The sequence below is a fragment of the Ammospiza caudacuta genome, chromosome 4 (assembly GCF_027887145.1).
Source record: "Ammospiza caudacuta isolate bAmmCau1 chromosome 4, bAmmCau1.pri, whole genome shotgun sequence".
Taxonomy (NCBI): domain Eukaryota; kingdom Metazoa; phylum Chordata; class Aves; order Passeriformes; family Passerellidae; genus Ammospiza; species Ammospiza caudacuta.
Window position 1 is genome coordinate 35,809,675 of NC_080596.1, and position 13,122 is coordinate 35,822,796.

At 40.8% G+C, this 13,122-nt stretch overlaps 1 long non-coding RNA gene across 2 annotated transcripts; it reads right to left on the bottom strand.

The window, feature by feature from the left end:
- Window positions 1-231: 231 nt before the first annotated feature.
- On the bottom strand, window positions 232-9,734 carry LOC131557164 (uncharacterized). Of its 2 annotated transcripts, XR_009274693.1 has the most exons (5): window positions 9,654-9,680; window positions 8,771-8,870; window positions 3,101-3,151; window positions 2,165-2,299; window positions 232-1,030 (listed from the first exon to the last, which is right to left on the bottom strand). It is a non-coding gene; the product is annotated as an uncharacterized LOC131557164 (long non-coding RNA). The 2 variants fall into 2 exon arrangements; XR_009274694.1 differs by lacking the exon at window positions 2,165-2,299 and having other exon boundaries at window positions 9,654-9,734.
- Between the last annotated feature and the right edge of the window lie 3,388 nt (window positions 9,735-13,122).

A 13,122-nucleotide genomic window follows, 5' to 3' on the forward strand; every position in this document is an offset into this window, starting at 1 on the left:
GTATGATTGGGAAACTCATTTATTCATCAACTACAATACCATGGCATAGAGGCCAGTGAGATACTGAAAATTCCACCACACAGATGAAATTCAACTCAGACTAAAGAAATTAAAAAAAAAAAATTGATTGACTTGCAAAGAGACATAACCAAAGACAGCAGCAGTGATTTCTTCACCTTATTGGCATAAAAGGCCTTAAAATTACTTGTTTTATTTAGTCTTTAACCTGGTCAGAATCAGCAAATAGATCGATTGTTAGCTAGAAAAAGTAATTCCATCTTACAAAGCAAGTTTTTCTGGTATCTTTGGTGGGTTTTTTTGGTTTTGTTTGTTTGGGGTTTTTTTTTTATTAATTGGTGGTAGGTTTTTCAGTTTGGCTGTTTTTGGAGTTTTTTGGGTAGTGTTGGGTTTCTTGGTTGGTGGGTTGTTTGGTTTTTTTGTTTGCATTTTTCTTATTTGGGATTGGAGTGTTTTTTGTTTAGAGTTTCTGCGTGTATGTGGTGTACCAAGAGCAGAATACCAGCACAATACCAGTAGAGGTCCTTGGTTTTCAGGGTTAACCTGCACTGCTCCAGGCCCCAGATGTTCTCGTACTTGACCAGGTAAATATAACCTGTATATAACAGGAAGTCCCCAAGCATGATCTGTGACTTCCCATCTCATACAGTTGGTATCTAAATCAATACCTTTTCTCACACATAACTTGACACTGCATCATTCCATGACCCTTTCATTAATGTCAATTGAATCCCACCATATCTCCCAGCTTTTAGCATGCATTTCTTTCTAGTTGTGTCACTATTTACAAAACGCTTTATCTACCAGGATGTTGCAATTTTGGAATAGGAGCCGGTAACTTTTATTTTGGCAAGCTTCACATGCTTCAATTTCATTTACCTCAGCAACCTTTTAGGAGTGAAGCATTTCCACAATTTGCCCACTGTCCTTGCTGTTCCAGTCTGTAGACTTTCTCCTCCTTGCTGTTCCAGTCTGTAGACTTTCTCCTCCTGTGTTTCCTTCTGGGCATATACTGTCACAATATGGAGTAAAACAGGATGTAATTTATGTTGCTAATGCCATGCCTTAAGTGGTGGATCTGCTATGTACCGCAGACACGAAAAATTAGTTCTGTTTCACCTTCATTATCAGTCTGTAGTCATTCCCTCTATAGTCAAAACAGCTGGTCCCTCTTGCTTATTAAGTGTATCTTTGAAGCTAAGCTGCCTGTTTAAAAACCATCTCAGCTCTGTTGTAACCAGGAGCTTCATAGGGAAGCCTAACTCTGACAAGCAGCTTGTTTCCTTTCATTTCTAATGGTGGATTTTACCACAAACCTCATATCAATTAGTTGAAAACTGAATGAAGTTAGGCTGAAAATATTTCTAGAATCAAAAACATTAAAGGCATTTTCATCTTGGTAGTTATAGGTCATTTTCATGGGCCAAAAACCACAGGACTTCAAATCCCTTTCTATTTAAAGATGCTCAAATTCAGATTTTGCTCTCCAAATGCTCAAACAAGCAGGCTGTACCACCCTACAGGGCAAGTCTTTTATGATGATCTGTAAAGATGCCACCCTTACATATTCACATATTTACTGGGCATCAGTAAACACTTTTTCCTTGATACTTTTAAGGAAATTCAAAGATGCCTCTGCTGCTCTATATTGGGACACTAAAAAGGGCAGGTAGTGTTAATCTGGGAGGGAAAAATAAATTTTCTAAGAGAGATTTTCCCATTATTAGTCACAAAGTGTTTAATCCAGGCAAGACAGCAAGGTGTGACACCATCTGCCCATCACTGTGATTGTCAATGGTAATGAAATTTAGCTGTTCATGAACATTTCCTCTGTTTTCTAGAATGAAATATGAAAAATTTTACAGCGCTGCATGTATTTGTGTTTTGTTCACTGACCAGAACAAATAAGTTATTGGCACAATGATGTCCATCCTGTTAAACCCAGGCTGTCGTATGGACACGACCCAGCAACTACTGCCAGCCCTGTCACCAACATATGCAAGTCATTTCACAAATTCTTTGATGACTTGTCCTGACTTCTCAATGGATTCTTCACACTGTTGTATTCACTGACTTCTCACTCAGATTCTCCATGATTTACCGCTCCTTCAGTTCCTCAATTTACAGCTCCTGGTCACTTGCATACCTGTATCCCATGGCGTTGCCTGCTCTGCAATGGGTGGCAAAAGCTGTCTCTGTCTCTCTGCAGCTGCCTTCCTTGTCCTTGTTTCACACCCTGCTTAAGTGTGCACTCCTTGTTCCTTCAATGCCATCCTTCTTGCTGCAGAGAGGGCAACATTCTCCTTACTACCTGGCTAGATCCAAAATATGCATAAACCCCTGGGGGAAAAACCCCAAACAGTTGGAAGAACAGCAGCTCTCCTCCGCCTACCCCTCCTGCAGACTCATGTCTGCCTCTAGAGCAGACCACAGTGCAGTACCACCTGTTTCTCTAATACAGCAACCATCTCTTTTACTTATCATTGATCACTTCTTGGAGATCAATCCATTCGATTTAAGCCCCTGTCAAAAAAGTTTTTTAAAAGGCACCATAAAGGTGGGAGGATGCAGCCAAATTTTTCCAAAAGTGAACTAGGCTGGTAGGCAATCTGGAGAAATGTGCTTGAGCTTTATTTTTAGCAAAGGCAAAACAAGAGACAGATTTACCCCAGAAAGAAGCTACTTAACCTATTCCTTAAGGAGCTTGTACCACTAGATGGTACTTTCTAGAGAACCAAACAAATCAAGTCAAAGCAGCAGACAAGCTCAACGCACCAGAATGGAGAGAAAAAAGCATAGCAAATCAAATTACAAACATTGCCTTATGGTATTAAACTTGTGTTCTAGGCCAGGCTGTGGTTCCCTGGCAGAGAAAGGGAGCCTGAACACACCCTGCCATCACAACAGGGACATGACGAGCAATGACATAGTAATAAACATTCCGAGCTCCCAACTGCTTCCAGCAGAGGATACCAGGGCATGGAGAGAAGAAAATAGACTGGAGCACCCTCTGGGCAAGCAGATGTCCTTTTCAGAAAGGAGATGAATTACACTCAAAGTGACCTGAAGCCATCTCACTTACCACCTGTCACAGTCCCTCCAAGTGTAAGACTGGATCACTGGGCTCAGCGGTCTGAGAAAAAAAAAGGAAAAAAAGTTGGTGTTTGTCCTTAAGGATAGGCATGAATTGAGAACTTTTCTGATTATTTCCACCATTCAGAAGCTCATTAAACAAACCATAAGAAAAGCTTGGCAACTGCCTTGTTAATCATGTTTTAAAACACATGTAACATTGCTGTACAGATACACAGCTCAGCCAGCTGGAAGCTTCAAGAGGTTTTGTTTTGCCTCATGCTCCAATCAGGTAATGAATAGAACATGGCATAGAACAAATATATACATTTTAATTTCAGCCTTTGCACTGTTTTATTGTTTGTTTAAGCCAGCCCAACTGAGACTCCTTGCACTATACGCCCCTGGTTGCATTCCATTCGAAACAAAGGCATATTTGAGGGAAGTACCGCTCACAAAGAGGTATTGATGAACCAGAAATCAGAGTCTGGACAAATAACCATTTTTCTATAAACACAGCTCTATTGTTTCAGCTGTTCTTCTCTGAGGGAATAAATATTTCATTATTCAAAGCAGTGGCTGAAATAGAAGAACAACTCCTCCCCCTTCAACCAACAATCTTCCCCTCTACACTCTAGGAAAACCAAACTCCATGATATCCATGATTCTCCTCTTGCAATATTTGCACTCATTTTTTCGCTCTTAACTTGCCCACAGGCATAACTGTGATATTAAAAAGAGAAAGTCTGAGCCAATTAAGGCAGTAGTGTCTGCAATCCCTTGCCCACCACAATTCCAACTTGCTCTTTGCATCTACACCACCTACATTTAACTCTTTGTTTTGCTATTACCAATGCCTTCATTTTCATTAATCCTCTTTTTTTTGGCTTTACTCCATCTGTCAAACTGCCACTTCTGCAATGACCTCCTTCCCAAGTGTGCTCTCAGCCATCTCTCAGATACAAAATCAAAGGGAGGAACCGGTTCTGTCTTCCCTCCAGCCCTAGCAGACTCCAAGATCTAATCCCAATCAGGAACACTTTCTTTTTGGGAATCACTGTTTCTGATCCACACAAACCCCACAGCACCAGAGTTACAAAACAAGCCAAGATTTCAGTAGGTGTAGAGGGATATCTCCATACTCTCACACAAAATTCCCACTCTGGCAAGACTGAAAAAATGCAGGTGAATAAATTCTTTAGTGTCCCATATCTCAAGAGAGCTGAGATGAGAACTCATTACCATCCTCAGCTGTCCAGTGGAGTTGGGTAAAGGAACAGCAAGGCTTTTTGGGAAGTGCTCAGTGATAGCATGAAAGGCAGTGGACACAAAGGCCAAGAAGAGCTGCCTAGATACTTGAGAAAACCAACATAGTTGTCAAACACCAAAAGAGGTTGCCCAGATAGGCTGTGGAACCCTGATTCTCCAATGTTCCAGACTGAGCAGAGCAGGCCCTAAGCACTCAAAACTAATATGATCATTTCCTGCCAGGGGTGGGACTAGACCTCCAGACAACTTCCAACCTGGATTATTTTAGGATTCCTATGCTCAAGATCTCCAAAACTGCTCTCCCCAATTTCTACAAGGGCAACATGAAGCAGCAGACTTCTACAGAAGGAAGATGAATTAAGGCTCCCAAATATTCAACTCTACATATGACAGCTCCGTAATGGATTTTAGCACATCGCTCCATTCACGGCACACAAAATCAAAAATCTAAGTCTCAGTTAAAAATCACATATAGAAAATATCTAAACTCTCCCTCAACCACAACAAAAGGAGAAAATTACATTAACTGCAAATTGATCAAGATTTACCATGCATTATCAATAAAAGAATCAACCTTCAAAACTGTTGGTAAAACAAGAGTGTAAGGGGAGAGGTTAATTGGGAAATGGCAGATATTTACTTCCCCAAACATACACTTGGATCAGCTGCAGTTCAGTCACTACAGTTAGAGTAACAGGAAAATGGGACAAAGGGAAGAGTAACTGCTCCAAACATTCCCATGCTTTTGCATATGTTGAACACCCTGTCGATATGAAATAGGATCCAGGTTCTCTTAGCAAACCCTTCAATGCATTATTTAATGTTCCTACGAGGGCATTAACATGGACGTACTCAGCAAGAGACAATAGCATCAATTAAATCACTGAGGGCTGAGTAAAGGACGAGGTCCTGCCGAGGAAGACCATTGATACAGGAGACAAACAGAAGAAACACATCAACGATCACTGATATGAGGAGACAAACACAGGAAACACATAATTATGTGATGGTATCAGCCCCAGGCTGCATGGAGATGGAAGAGCTCTGTACTGGGACACAGCATCTGCTCTGCCCCACATCACAAGCTGGGCCAACATATCTGTTTGCAATTACATTTTTCCTAGCCAATTTTGGTGTACCTGGCACATCAGAAGCACAGATGGGGTTACACAGATACAAGACACAAGCTAGTTAGCTCCATTTTCACACAACTATATGAGAAGGTAGTAATGAAAAAACAAAGCAACAAAAATAAACAGTGGATTTAACAGAAGGCAAATTTCCCTGCCAAGAGAAAAGTTTGCTAGAAAATAAAAGCAGACAGAAGGTTTATTTAAAAAGGAGAGAACAGATTTTCAGTGATAAAAAATATTAGTTTCCTTTTTCTGCAGTTGTTTAAAACTGACTTCCTAGAGTTGGTATAAATCATGTTGCTGATATTCTGTACAAACTTGCTACTTGCTTAAAGATATTTCCCCTGTTCTATTTAACACTGTTATTAGAATGCAGCCTTTAACGTTACATTATTCAGAATTACATCAAAATTGTTAAATGTGCTAAAAGTCCAAAAGTCAATACATACTCATTAAGAACTTGGACAAATATACATATGATGACTCATTTGAGACCTTTGACTTGAAAGAAACTAGTATGTCACCAGGGGTACGACATGGCACACCAATAGATTTCTAATATCTACATATATAATTCGAAATTTCTTTTCAGCTTGTTGGAGCACTAATTTGTTAAGGCTATTCTTTTCCCTAGTTTTGGGAGGAATAGAAATGGGTTCCTGAGATTCTTAGAAATGTCTTTCCCATTCTTCTCTTGATATTTAGCCCATCTTCTAAATAAAAGGGAAGAAGAAAGGCTACACTGGGAACTAAATTAACAAGAGCAGTTTTGAGAGAAAACGACTTTCAATTTGTTCTCTCTTCCAAAGCCGATCGCCTGCCCTAAATGATTCATTCTGCACTTCAGGCCTCCAAGCTCTCTGGGTGCCTTAAGCACAAGGGCAGCATGAATTAATTGAAACCAACCAAAAAGGAAAAACTTGACATTGTAGGAAATGGTACTGGACATACTCCTTAAAAACAGATAAACCAGTAAGAAATGGTAAGGCCACAAAAGGGACAACATAAAATGACCCAGGTATTTAGGTACTGTAAAAGCTGTAGCTAGAAAACAAGATAACTTCAGCTGCAAAAGGCTGTGATCTCTTAGACTTTGATGGTAGAATTGCACAGAAGGGATACATTTCTTAGGGCTGAGCAGAAGGGACACCTAAGAGAAAAAGGCTTCTGCAGCATTCAGAAAACAGCTTGTCAGAACATTTTTATTACTAGGGCTACTTAAAAAGCACAGAAGAAGGAAAACAATTTGTAAGGCAGACAGAAATGCATAAAGATGAAAGTCTTACTGTAAAGATCAAATATAAAACCAGAAGATGTTCCTGGGAAGTCTGCTTCTCCACCTGAAGCAAAGAGGTCCTCTGATATTGGGTGCAATGGTTTCAGTATGACAGTCTCAGTATCATAATGCTTGCAAAACAAAACACAGACACGCAGGTGAGGAACTAGTTTGGAAGATCTGGCAGGAGGATGTGGTGGTGGCTACCCAAACATTGGGAAACAACTTCTTGGCATGTGGTAGGTACATGGAGTGACTTTGGCATGCTTCCCCATCACCCCCAACAGCAGAGCTACAAACAAGATGAACCAGCACTGCTGCTGAGGGCCCACAGCTGTGCCATGAGTTCCATATCCCAAGTTCCCGCCTTCCCAAAGCACTGCAGAGCTGAGACATGCTTATGGCAGCTGCAATGCCATATTCTCTCCCCTATCTCCAGACTCACATCAGGGGCCATACTTGATCCCCATAGCAGACTGCATTCCCCAGACTTGGGTTGTTCTGCTTCTTACCCATTGCTGGAAGTCACTGTCCCCAACCCCTCCCAGCTTTATATCCAAGTGTATTTACATCAGTCACCTGGCACTGGAGCTTAAACTCAGGACCTCTGCCCTGCTCCCAAACATGCCAAAAAGAAGGCTGGAGAGCCCTGTTCCAGTTCTTAATCTCTCACTTCTAAATATCTGATCAGCAATTCAGGACTGAAAGGGACCTCCTGGGCTGGGACTATTAATCAAATAGAACCCAGCCCTACAATGGCTTTCACAGAGCCATCAAATTGATCTTAAAATCAGAGAAGATTTCTGACAAAGAAACTGGTAGAACAGGTTAGGGTCATAATTAGTTTACCAAGTAGAACTTAGCACTGCTTCAGGAGACAGAACACATCCAATGAAGAAAGGACATGATGTCTTTTCAGCAGACATTTAATACTGTTTAACAAGCATTTTCATACTGCTGCTTAGTGTCACCTTTGACTAAAAAGGCTCCAAAACGCTAAGGCCAGTAGGGCTTGACAACAGGAGAAGGAAAAGGAAAAGAGAAGGAAAAAGAGAAAAGGAGCCAATTGCATAAGACACAAAGGAAATGCAGAACTTCTTTTGAAGAGTTTCACAACTATCTTTTGTCAAGCCTTTACCGTGCTATAGCCAAGGCTGTGAAGACTGTCCTACGATAATTTATGAATCAGAAAGCCAAACATGCACAGACCATGCCACACCCCTATCACCTGTGTCACTATGGGATTACCAAGCAGATCTCAGTTCATTTAACTATTCCCCTGAAGCCATTTTGAGGTGCCACCCTCTCACTCTGTCCCTTACTGCCCAGATGGACTAAGGAGAGCAAACAAGATGCACAGAGCTTTGGCATTTTGTTAATAGGTGCGGCAAGAGCCCTTTTATCAATGAGAAATGGTTCACGAGCCAAATACAATACACTACTGCTGGAGCAATACATTTGTTTGCTTTACTGCTCTTTTTATTCCTTTCAGTCAAACAGCAACACCTTTCAGTAGAGTATCCAGGCACTATTAATTATTTTACTTATTATACACAAACTAACCTTTTCTGCTTACACAGGAAAGATACACAAACTATAGCTCATTATCGTGGATAATTTAAGTCAGAAGCACAAATGCAAAACTAAGCAGTGCTTCCTGAAGCTGCTCACAGGGAAGTGTAGAAACAGAAACAAGCATCTTGTTGGATTGGCTCACTTCTCTGCAGTCAGGTTTTGAATGCAGTACTTGCTCAAAGATATACATAATGTCAGTAGGGGCTGAAAAAGCCTCTTGCAAAGCTAGGCATAAAATTAGTACCAGCTCCATGCTTGGGTATTTCAGCAACTTTTTTGCCTTGTGAAATAAGACTATTGCAGTAGCCTTCTGTAATTACTTCTTCCTGTCTAATGAACTAATTAGAACAAGCAACCTCCACCAGGTAACAGACTTGGAACACCTTTTGGTATCTTAAGCTGAAAAAAGACTACCTCCAATACCTACTTCATGTTGTTTTCCTCAGATTTAAAGAGATGAAGTCCTAGTGCCTCTTTGAAGGATGACGAAGAAAGCTCATCATGATGTTATTTGCTGAGATAGAAACCTATAAAAGAGCAAACTACATGTGCAAACATTTCTAACAGCAACTAAGAGAACACTGTTCTCACATGCAGGGTTTTTACACACTTAATGACTAATTTTATGAAATTGAATTTAAAACAGCTTTCACCAAAGCATGAACAGAAACATTAATATTTCTATTTCCACATTCCTTTTTAAAAGCACACTGAGGAATATGCTATCACACAATTCAAGAAGTGACTAAGCAATTGGGGAGAAACAGTATTGAAACACAGGACTGAAACAGGGAGTGGCACAGGTTTTGAACCTCTTTCACTAAACCACCATTAAGCATAGGAACAAAACCAAGTGAACAAAAAGTCACAAGAACATCTGACATAAACAGATTTATTCAACTAAGAAGCACCTACCCCATACCTAATACTTCCTACCTACTTTTGTTTCAGGAGTACCTAGAACTTGAAAGGGTTCTGGGATAAACACAGCCTAAGTTTCCAGAAGCAACTTTTGTAAAAACATGTTATTACCACTTACTAACAGGAAAGCCACCTAAAGGGTCTTTCCATTTTCTGGCTATATTTGCACATTTTAAAAAAGTCCTCTGCTTAAAGCAGAAAACAATTACAAAATAATAATTTTTTGAGAGTATCTACTCCTTGGACTATGGATCTCAACACAAGAACTTCTATGAGGATTAATAAAGTTCTGGCAAGCCACTAATCAGCTTCTAACAGTGGGAAAAGAAGATGCTCTCAGAAAACAGCACAACCCCTTCTGTTAACCCACTTCCTCACTACTCACTCACAATGCTCAATTATTGCATTTGTACCACCACAGGGTCAAAGGCAGCCTCCAGAGCTGAAAGAGAGCACCCGCAGCCACAAACTGCTCACCCCACAACAAACCCTGCTCACCCAGCCTGCCTTTTCAACTTCTTGAGGTAATCAAGGAAATCAAGGTCAGCTGCTTGTCATTAAAATCTTCCTCTCCTCTCCAACCCGCTTTGGTGCTCACTGCCCTGTTCTTGAATCACAGCTTCTAGTCAAAAGCAGCCGTGTAGCTGCCATCTCTACCCCCTTCATGCTTTTGCAGATCTTGACCAAATCCCCTCTCAGCTATTCCCTTTCCACACAGAAGAGTTCCACCTTCTTTAGTCTTTCCTCAAAGGAGAGATGCTTGATCTGCTCAAATGCTTGAAGTGCCCCTCCCTGTGCCTTCTCTAACCACAGAACATGCCTTGCAACAAGGCAGAGCAAAGTGGGATTTTATGGTTTTAACATTTTTCTACATTAAAGCCTCCTGGTCCCATGGTCAACAAACCTGCTCAGAAACTTACTGCCAAGCAAGGAATAAACAAGACATGAGGTCTCACCTAAATTTGTCCATAAAGGATTCTTTCTTCCTTTGTTAAAATGTTTGCCCCAGGAAATAGAACGTTGTGCTTTGTAATTACACGGGCTGCACTGAAAGAACAACTGCAGGTGCATCACAGATTTCTCACCTAGGAGAAAAGCTGTCTGCTGCTACCCAAACGGCACCGGCCAAGTAGAAATTACCATTTCACACCTCCACGAGCCACAGAGCACGGGGTGGTCGCTTTAGCCCTCTGTTGGGAGCCGCCGTTTACAGCTGTAGCACACAGTTAAGGGCTCACCCTTTGTGAGATTTAACCTCAGGCAGAATTAACTCGTGTGTTAGTGCCACTTGTGGCAGACAATAAGGCCAACACTTGCCTACTGCAAAGGCAGACTCATTTGTACATTTTTCCCACTTTGGTGGGGATCTGTGAGCGGGTTCCAAAGACCTGACAGGCAGACCCAGAAGTGCTGGTTGTCTGGTAACACTGCAGTTAAATTGGCTACTATACATTTCAGATGATCAATTCCTTCTGGCATATTGGGAAGGCTAAAGAACTACAAGCCCTATTTAAATAAATAAATAGGCTGCTTGTGGTTTTGGCTGTTTGTGACTGCATACCAACTAGGCAGCAAAGGCAGCTAACACTGCCTTGGGATCTGAGTTACAAGGAAGGTGATAGTTGTACTTTGCTCTGTAAAAAAGGTGTGTGCATGTATAGCCAAAACAATCATGGCTGAGGACAAAACACTTGAAGAACGCCATGTGAATCATCATGATCCAGCAATCTACTGGAGAAATTCCTTCCTCTTTGGCCAGACCTGTGCAAATCAGCAGAAAGGCACGAGGGATGTAATCTTCAGTATACCCTACACATATTGTCCAGTTCAATGAACTGGATTTGCAGAATCACAAATCTGGACTTAACAGTGTAGCATTTCTTGATTCTTATGAGCATGATAAAAACTTCACCAGGACAAAAACATGACAGGGAGCCATTGTCTTCCTCCAACACAAGTTCTAACCTCATTCTCTTGGATGAAGGCACTCTACAACCTCAGAGAAATATGTCACATCAAGAGGCATTTCTTGCTCCTCAGCAAGTAAAAATAACTTTGATGACATCACTGTCCAAATTAAAAGCAAATTAATTAAATTCCTCCCTTGAAATATAATATGAAGGTGTCCTTTTGGACGACAATTGAAGGTTCTTCAAAAATGCTTTGAAGTGTTTATTAACTCTGTAAAACTTTAACAAAAATTAAGAATGCTTCATATTTATAGCATTTTGTGATTTTATTTTTTTTATTTGAATCTGATTTCTGTATCACAATTTCAGATTTCAAGACTCCAAAACTTTTGCAACACAGAATTTCTTTGACAGGGTCTGGAACATACTGGAGAGCAAAAAAATCCCTGTTTCAGTATTTTGCTGGATGCCTTATACACCTTAGAGTTATAATCATACCTTAGCTGATAATGAATACCTCATATTTACTTTGAAAGAAATACAAAATTATACACATATCTGGAGTTGGAAATGAAATCAATTTGGCAATAGCATGGAACCATAACAGGCAGAGACAGGACACTATGATGTACATGTACCTAGACTTGATGGAAACTCAAGGCAAGTTGCCATTAGAAGGCAAGGAAATATGTCATTACAATAAGTGTAGGATGTTATGAGAAAATCATTAGCTCTTGAACACTTTAATTTTTGGTAAAACATTGTGTCTGACCTATTCTCATCTGCTGAAGACAGGAAACTGGGAAGGCAGAACAATGACAAAATCAAGCAAGTCTGATGTACTGACAGAAGAGTGGGTGGGAAATAATACAAAAGATTTTAGAAGTAACATTCACTCCTGAGAATTAAATAGCACTCAGTAATTAAATTCAATATGCTACCAGCACTGTGAGACACCTTCAGTACAATATTCCATGAAGAAAACTTTAATTTTTTAGCAAAGTCTGGTAAATAATTGTAATAGAATTCCCCAGGTACCTGCACCAATTGCCACTTTTAGAGATTTGAGAAACTTTAATGATTTGTTCCATGTGTAAGAAACAGAATAGCTCTTAAAGAGCTGTATAACGAACATAGAGGAAAACTATATGCCCCAAATAAATTGGATTAATTTGAATGAAAGTTGAGTTTCATTTTCTTTTGTGAGCCATCTTGACTAAAATGGAAATCAATTTAAAGCTTATGCTCATTTTTCTTATCATGCCGTTTCATTAACCTATCATTCCAATTTCATTAACTTTTTTGTTTTGTCTGATGAAACTTAAACCTTCACTTTTATTAAAGGAGTAACCTGATCTGTCAAATCAGGAAGACAATCTGACACTTCTTGTCCTTTAAAGCTCATTGCAAAAACTGCAGTGAACGTGAAAGTGAAAAGAAACAGGGAAAGTTTGGACTTTGGAGTGTGTGAGAGGTGAGGGGCAAATCTTGTTGTTTTTTAAGAGCTTTACTGTCTGTCAGCTATGCGATAACAGCTTTATTATATTTTGACATATCATTATTAGATAACAAACAAATAAAACGGGAGAAAACCCCAAATCCGCATCCACCCAAACCACACAGACGTGAAACCAACTGGGTAGTTAGTGCTTGTATTTAAAGACGGTCGGGGAAGCGAAATCGCGATAACTACGTTAAGTTGGTGCTTAGTTGGCTGAATAGTTGAACGCGGCTTGGAGCATCCTGGTCCGGCAGAAGGTATCTCAGCCCCCGGCGAAGGGCTGCATCTGAAGAGCAGCCGCGCTGGGGCCGATTGGTGGGGGCGGTGTCGGTCCCGCCCGCCAGAGGCGGGCCCAGGGGAGCTGCCCTGTGCCGGGAGCTGCCCGCCGTCCCGGCAGCGGGGCAGTGCATGGGGCGGGAGGGCAGCCGAGCCTTTCCCCGGACGCGG